The sequence below is a fragment of the Nelumbo nucifera genome, chromosome 3 (genome assembly GCF_055504915.1).
Source record: "Nelumbo nucifera cultivar China Antique chromosome 3, China Antique-T2T, whole genome shotgun sequence".
NCBI lineage: Eukaryota > Viridiplantae > Streptophyta > Magnoliopsida > Proteales > Nelumbonaceae > Nelumbo > Nelumbo nucifera.
The window spans coordinates 1,455,541-1,464,129 of record NC_142651.1 but is presented as its reverse complement, the minus strand read 5'-3'; positions in this window follow the sequence as shown (position 1 = coordinate 1,464,129).

Below are 8,589 nucleotides of genomic sequence, written 5' to 3'. Positions count from 1 at the left end.
ATTTTCATCAAAATTCATGTAGGCTTCCATTGATCAATGTTCTTTCAAGTGTCATACCTTTCAAATGTCACTAGATATTTATAAGGGCCTGTTGTTTTTTTGAGTTTTGAAAGGGGAAGTTGGTTAATGGAATTTTGGTTTTCATTGACCAAAATATTCATATTCTTTTTTTTCCAGATTTATGTATGGTATACAAAAAAATTTATTTTCCCAAGGTGAGTAAGTAATTTTCCCATTTGGGGGAAAATTTTCAACACTTTGATGGGATAAAAATACCCTTTTTAAATTTTAATAATAATTTTTTATGGCTAAAACAATTATTTTCTTATTTATTTGAGAAATAAAAGAATATGGGTAAATGCACTTACCTGAATAAGTAACTTCCCGAAAAGTGAACAAAGCCAAAAGGATTGTCGACTTGTAGGTTTGCAGCCGTTAAATGATTAAATCAATAAGAGGATAATAGAAAATTTGGAAAAAAAAAATATAGCTTAGAATGAAAGGCTATAGTTTTGAATGTAAAACGCAGCATATTAGAATTAGAGCCTGAGAGTTCTGAGTATTAAAAATAAAAAAAAATGAAAAATGAAATTATAAGTTAAAACTTGCCCAACGAAAAGGCTAAAACATTGAATGTAAATCATGCAAAACTCCAGATCCAATTGCAGGTCGCCGAAGATAATCACTGTAGTTTTCGACGCTAAATCTCTCATTCAATGATGGTGGGGTTCTCTTCTTCTAAAAGATAGAAACTCCTCTTCCATTTCTTCTCAGCAAAGCCCTCCAAAACTCCATATCTGATTGCAAGTTGCCAGAGATAACCACTGCAGTTGCCGGCACTAAATCTCTCACTCAAAGATGGTGGGATCTCTGTTCTCTTCTTCTGAAAGACAAAAATTCCTCCTTTGTTTCTTCTCAGTGAAACCCTAAAATGAAAAAAGAAAGTAAAAGGAGAATGAAAATAAAGGAGGGTTGGGTTGGGCAAAGGGTCAGTAAACCTAATCGTCACCGGCCAACCAAGTCATCTAGGTTGATGATTTGTTGACTTGATCAACGATTTTTCATTAAAAAGATGAATTTTAATGAAACCAAAACCGGAAATGTAGCTGGGTGACAGTTTGGGCGGTTCGACTGTCAGGGTCAACGACAGGTTAAAAACATCGGTGGAGAATGTTATTTAGGGGTGTTTGACAATATGTTTTTTTTTTTTTTTGAGAAAAAGAAAACAACCACCACATGAGTAAAAATAATATCAACCATTGTTGCTTTTGCTTTTTTGTTTTTAAAAACAAAACCAACCATTTTGCCGAATAACCCTTAGGTTCAGTCTAAAAGAAGTACAAATATAAATATGTACAATACAAATACATATAAAATAATAATACAAAATATAAGATTTTGCACTTTACATCCACTTTTTTTTTTTTTACTTCCATGCCCAAGATTAATTGAAACCACTTAACATCACTTGGATTTTCAAGATCAATTGACTAGTTTTGAGGTTCTATTTAATGGTCTGGATATATGGTTTATGTAATTATCAAGTGAAATTTTTGAAAGGAATCTACCAAATAAATAAACTATGAAAAATCTATCCTTTCAATTATTATATTATATTATATTAAGTATTTGACCAAAATAAAAGGTTGAGAATTATGAGCAAATCAGAAGTACTTGAAACTACAAGGTCCACGATTGCAAAAAAATAAAACCTGAAGCGATTGTCTGGAGGTGCTACAACGTTTTATTAATGCATTTGGTCAATATCTCCCTATCTTAAATTAATATCCGGGTTTTCTTCTTGAGACTTATATAGATTCTCCTTGTCATACGTTGAAAAAGAAAATGTTGACAACATTTAGAGCTGGTATAATAGGGGAAATTAAGAAGTCATCCTCTTCCTTCATGAATAGGGTTCCAATCATTCATGACTGGTTATAGCATCATTTCAATTTAGAACTGTTTCGACCTAACTTGTAATGGGGTCAGGGGTCGGATCGGATTACGACTTTATGAAATATAACAAATACTGATTGGAGACGGATCCAAAATTTTTAGCTCCCTGAACTGAATTGGCTTCATATAACGTTACAATTTTGACTTTGAATTTCAAAATTGGGTGTCCAAACGGGCCCCTTCATTTGTGGTTAGGATCAAATTTGAGTTTTCAACAATTTCGACTTTTGGTTTTGGTCAAACAAGATGTCTTCAATCAAAAATAAATGGTATGACCGCTACGGCATGAAGAGGGGAGTTGAATTTGAAACAAAGTCCTGAGCTGAGATAAGCTTAGCCCGCAAATATAAACGATGGAGTCCAAAGCCCAACAAACAGGCCCTGGGCTTCGTTCATAGCTAAGATTAAGATTAAGATATTATGGGTCAAAATGTATGTAGTAAGTTTGAATCTGGGATATGACTTCAAATCAATAAATACTGTTCTTGTATAGAATTAGTATTCACATGATATCGTTTGTTACAGTTGAATGTTACGTCAAGAGGCCAAAGAAGTCAGCGACAACTCCTCCTCTAAGTCGTCTTCATTACCGATGCAACCATGCCAAGTGCTTGTCCATTCTGACAACTTTGACATGGCCGGGCTGTCGCGATTACAAAATAATAATATGTACAGTATAAATATATATAATAATAATAATACAAAATATAAGGTTTTGCATTATATATAAGATATATTTATATTTGTACTCCTTTCAAATTAAGACTTAATTTGTACAGAGTATAAATATAAATAGGTACAGTACAAATACATATAATATATAAAGTTTTATATTTGCAAAAGTTGAGTATTGATAATGGTTTGAGCATACAGTATATATATATATATAAAATACAAGATCTTGCAATTTATATATTTGCATTTGTATTCTTTCTGGACAGAGCCTTAATAAATCTCTTGAATTAAGGTATGACTCCACTTTGCCATGTTTACTATCAATTTCATGAAATTGTTCAGATGATAAAATATAAACCAGCTAGTACGTGTTTAGTTTGAAGTACAAGGAAAGGAAAGAAAATGTAAAGAAACCTTTACAAACCTTATATAAATTTTCTTACGTCCTTCAAACCAAACATAGCCTAAGGGTAACGTTTAAACATGTTTATAGAAAAGTTAATTAATTGAGCTGCCACTGATTCTTTTAAAGTTGGGTATTGATAATGTTTTGAGTGTTTTTTTTTTCCTTGTTTTGGGTGGACTTGATTATTGTAGGGTTTAGGGTAAGATGGGCTATATTTCTTTTCTGTATTAATCTTTTTTTCGAGTTTTTATTAATAAAATTTTAAAATGACCATCCTTCTAACTGGAATAAAGTTTGAAAATTAAATAAAAAAAGATATATGATATAAGAGTCTAAAGGCATGGTCTAGGACCTCTAGGTATATGGGTGAAGAGTAGCATGTGCAATCCCAAGTGGTGAAATTGAGAACTTTGAATATATACCACCAAGTCGAAAGATGTTTCACATGTTACACCTGACATGGTCAGTTTCGGAAGGGCCTAAAATAAGTGAAGCCCTACCCCTGTCTTTAATTTGTCGCGCGGAGACATAAGACATGAACCATTTGAGATGGAAAGGAATATGTGAAACCTTGAATAGTTATGCTCTTGCCATATTATTGTTACTACTATGGAACCTTCCGAGTTCCGATCGACCTTGTATTAGCGATGGGAGGCATGTGGAGGGTTCGGAGTATATGCTGTATGTGTGATGCGTGTATTTGAGGAGGCATATTCACGTGAAAGTTTTGTTTAGGCTGAGTTTGAAAGGAATATAAATACAAATATGTAGATTGCAAAATTTTATATTTTATATTATTTTGTATGTATTTATACTGTTTATATTTACATTTTGTATTTATGCTGTATATATTTTGTATTATTTTGTGATATTAAGAGAAAGAGAGATAAGGGCTCAAGTCAAATAGTTGTAATCGATGGATAATCAAGATTTGCTTGGTGTTAAGAAAGAGATGGTGGGCCCTGTCACTTTGATGTTTGCCCAGACACACACACATGGTGCACATGCAAGAGGGGATGGTGCCTACTTCTAGATGAATCTCCACCTAGCTAGGTGATCCTCTCTTATATTGTGTTTGGTTTGAAATAAAAAGGTAGAGGGTCTCACCGTTTCAAATTATAGTACCTAGCTGCCTTGTTAAGTGATTTTTTTTTCGTGAATATTCCATTCAATATATAACTTCCAATTTCATATCACCCGTTTCGTCCTGAAATTTTTCTTTTTAATCAGGAGTTATTTGCTAATGTGGTTCAATAAAATGTGGATTGTTTCAATCCATTGAGCTCACCATAGAATTCAAATCAGACCCCACAACATAAGATTGCCCCTTATACAGCACATTGCCATACATTTAGAATTTCTCCCAATAATAATACCAAAAATGATGTGGGACGTTGTGGGGGCTGATTTGATCTGGCAACCACGTCGCAGGAATCAAACCACCCCTTGTCAAGGTGTCCTGCATTATGGTTGGATGGTGCGAATACTGCATTATGGTTGGACGGTGCGAAATTCTGTTAAATAAAACTTTGAATAAAATATCTTATAAATTTATTGTGAAATTATACAAAAATGGTCAAATCCATCATAGTGTGGATTGATCCGCAAGATGTACCAAAAAAAACCACAAGATTTAAGCATGAACATAAAATGCGATATGGCCTAGTTGAATCAATGCGACAGTAGTGTGGACTGAATTAAGTCACGCCTTATTAAACACTCTTTACACCGTGGCATGGATCAGAACCAAACAATCCATACTATTTTGGAAACAAGTCATGAACAACCCCTTACTTAGAATTTTAACTCGCATCAATAGGGAATCTGGGTAATTAATTAGTCCATGATTTGAAAGAAAAAAGAAAATAGAAAAAAAAAATATACAAAGAGGAACTTCAGCAGCTCGAACTTATTGAAGTATATATTTCCTTTTTCATGAGCCAGGTCTTTTGTTGGGAATAAGTGGCATATGTCAAATTATGAATTGGATATCTATCAAAGATTAAAATAAACGATATTATCTACAAATCATCATTTTTTTTTGCATTTTTCTTAAAGTTACCATCACTTTTCAAAAAATCAAAACCTCCAAAAGTCATTTTTATTTTCTAAAACTCACATTTCCTTAAAATTTCTGAAAGATCATTATTATTAATCATTAATAGAAGTTGCCCACATAAACATTTAAGTATTTATATGGCTAATTAAACTATCCCTGAATGGCTAGTCAAGCTTATTAAATATTTTTCATGATAAAATTACCCCTAACCCAAGCTAGACCCACATTAGGCCTGTAACAATTGGGGGTAATTTTGTCATAAAAATATTTAATAAGGTTGATTGTTCAGGTGTAGTTTGGTCATGTAAAATAATTAAATGTCTATATGGACAACTTCTATTAATGATCACTAATGGTGATTGTGAGTGTTGAAAACAGTTTACTTTGAGCTGAAAATGGAGTTGCCACCCATAAGTTATGGGTATTTTGGATTAAAATTTGGCAGGATGGGGCTTTTGGACATTCTGAGTTAGTTGGTGAGGTCAGATTGGCCCAACTAGGCCAAGATCGGGAAAATTTGGAAGGGGTGTGATTCAATCAATTTGAAGCTTCAAAATGGAATCTTGGTGCAATAAAGGGGCAAACAAAGATATTTTTGGGCTGAAATTTTACGGTGGGTATTTTAGAATATCTGGGATCTGGTGGTAATGTCCAGTTGGTTCAGGGGGTCAAAATATTAAGAATTTGGGTCAATATGATGATTTGGAACGGAATTTTGGTTTGATGGAAGGGTAAATGGGAGAATATAGAGTTAAATTTTTATGGGCAAGTGTTTTGGTGTATCTTGAATTTAATGGTATGGTCTAATCGATTTGGATATGTTAAAATCAAGGGGATTTAGGTTCCAATTGTTTAGACTAACAATGAACATCGGAATAGAATCTTTGTTTGATGGGAGGGTAAACGGAAGAATTTTGAGTTAAAAATTTACTAGGTAGATATTTTTGGAGGTCTTGAGCCTGATGGTGGTGTCTGATATGAAGATCTAGGTGTAAGACAAGGTTAATTGGGGCCATCAGATTGGTATTGAGAAGATTTAATGGTGGATTTGAAGGCTTTTGGGTTGAAAGTTAGGTTTCTTGGGTTTTTGGGTGTTTTGGAGAGATTGGGAAGGTCTAATTGAGCATTTGGGGTAATTTGGGGTTTCGGGCGACAGACTAAACAAAAAACAGGTATTAACAATGATCTAATAAAAATCTTAAGGGAATGTGAGTTTTGGACAATAAAAATCAAGGACAAGGGGGCTCATAGAGGTTGTGAAAAGTGATGGCAAATTTAAGAAAAATGCAAAAAAAGTCATGATGAATTTTAGATAGTATCCAAAAAAATAACTTGGAAGGTTAATTCCATATACCTTGGTGGTTGTAGCAAAGATTTGTGATCAAATTTCGATTGGAGGAGGGCTTTTTGTAGCACATTTGCGTGATTTTTTTAATCCAGTTATTTAAGACTAAAAGAATCTTGATCAACTAAGAATTAATATTGGTGTAACTCAACTGACATGACTTAATATATAATTGAAATGAAACAAATAATATATAAGAACAGAACTAATCAATTTAAGCAAGAACTGAATTGCCGAGTTAACTCGGATGAGTTCTGTGCTAGTATCAAGTAGTCAAGTAGTGAGAGACCGAATTACGTTGGGCAAGAAAGGACTTTCAAAGCTAAGAAACCAGAACCTATCCAAACCCGAGTGAACTGGCTGACTTCTGAGTTGACTCACTAAGTTTTCAAATGATGATTTAGGTACCAAAGATCACATTATACCATATGTGCAAGATGGGTGTGCTAAGAGTTTGAGGAATGCATAGATAAATGGGTTGTATTGGTGTTTTGAATTCCTCGTGTGATCTTGTTCTATGATCAAATTCAGATAAATTTGAAAGAACACCAAAGGCAAAATTTCATAATGATTTGCGATGGAAATGAATTCATAGAGACAAGTGAAGCAATATTTAGTCTTTTCAAATTTTGAATCTTGCAGTCAGTTGGATCTCGTAGACATTAGATCTCATAGTTACCCGACCTTATGATTTTTATAGGACTCTGGACTCGCTGGTCTTCCAGACTCTCGATTATCTACTATTAGCAGTCACGATAGGTGCGGGATGAGTTACTTACAACTTGTGGGAACCATTCTGTAGGGTTTTTTCTCTTTAGATAGCCTTGTAATCTTGCATGAAAAGTTATCTTGTGTCTTAGAGCCTAAGAAAGAAAACAAGAGGATGCATGAGAGAGGGGAGAGGCTGAACTATTGGTGATGACTGATGAGAGGCTGTAAGTGTACTGGGAGATGGGGGAGGCAAAACTTAGGGCATATTGGGAGCAAGGGGTATTGGTAAAAAAGGGTACAAACAATGTAACTGTAAATCTCCATTGTTGGTACTTGGTGGTGGGTTTATATTCCTTTAATGCCCATGGACGTAAGAGAAAAGCCAAATTATGTAAATCTTTGTATATTTGTTATAAATTCTTTTTGTATATGTTTGGCATCGATGCTGCATATACAACACTGCTGATGTATGGGTTAGAATTAAGCACCGTTTTTTGAAAAATTTGTGTTTTTTTATTTATTTATTTGGAATTGGTGTTGCTAGATAGGACATTTCCTGGAGTAACATCAATTTTTCTATTTGGTACCAATGCTCTAGAAAACGTTTTCAACACTTGTACCTATTATCTAGTGCCACATCACTGCCACCTCACATCCCTGTTGGTAACAATGAGTTGCAGCTCCAGGAAATGTCAAATTCGGCGTTGCTCCAAGCCATGCCTTCCCAATTTCTAAGCATTACTTGGAGTACCGTTTTTTATAAAAAAAAATGGTTCTAAATAAACACCCGTTTCCTAAAACACCATTTTTTCCGATATAACGCTGATGTGGTGCCGTTTTATAGAACAACAGGACGATGCCAAACATACGCCTTATTTTTTTATGTATATACAAATTGATTTATCATACATGCACGCAATGTTGAAAGTATCAATACATCCCAAAATGCTGTATCACACTCTTTACTCTTTAATTTGTTTTTTTATTTCTTTTTAAAAAAATTGGTGAGGGATCGATTTAAGACTTGCATGCCCGAAATGGGTCAAAACCCCAAAAAAGGCTATCTACTGATACCATATATATCGGCGGTTAATGCATGTATTTACATGGTGGATATTCCAGAAAGCAAAAGCAAGCAAGCCTTTCCTTTTTATATTTATATCCACGGTAAAAATAAATAAATAAGAACATTTGCATGATTAGACCAAGGCCATTAATTATATAAACCAAAGACTCGGTCAGCTGCGAGTTAAGCAAGGACTAGACTAGGTAGAAGAAAAGACAAAAGTTGGAAGGGAACAAAGACACGGCACGAGACCACGAACTAAAAAGAAACAAAATAAAAGAAGTAATTCTCTGATAAACATATACCAATACCATACCTATATATACATACAATAACAAAATAAACCCATCCAGCCTTCCTATTCACACCAA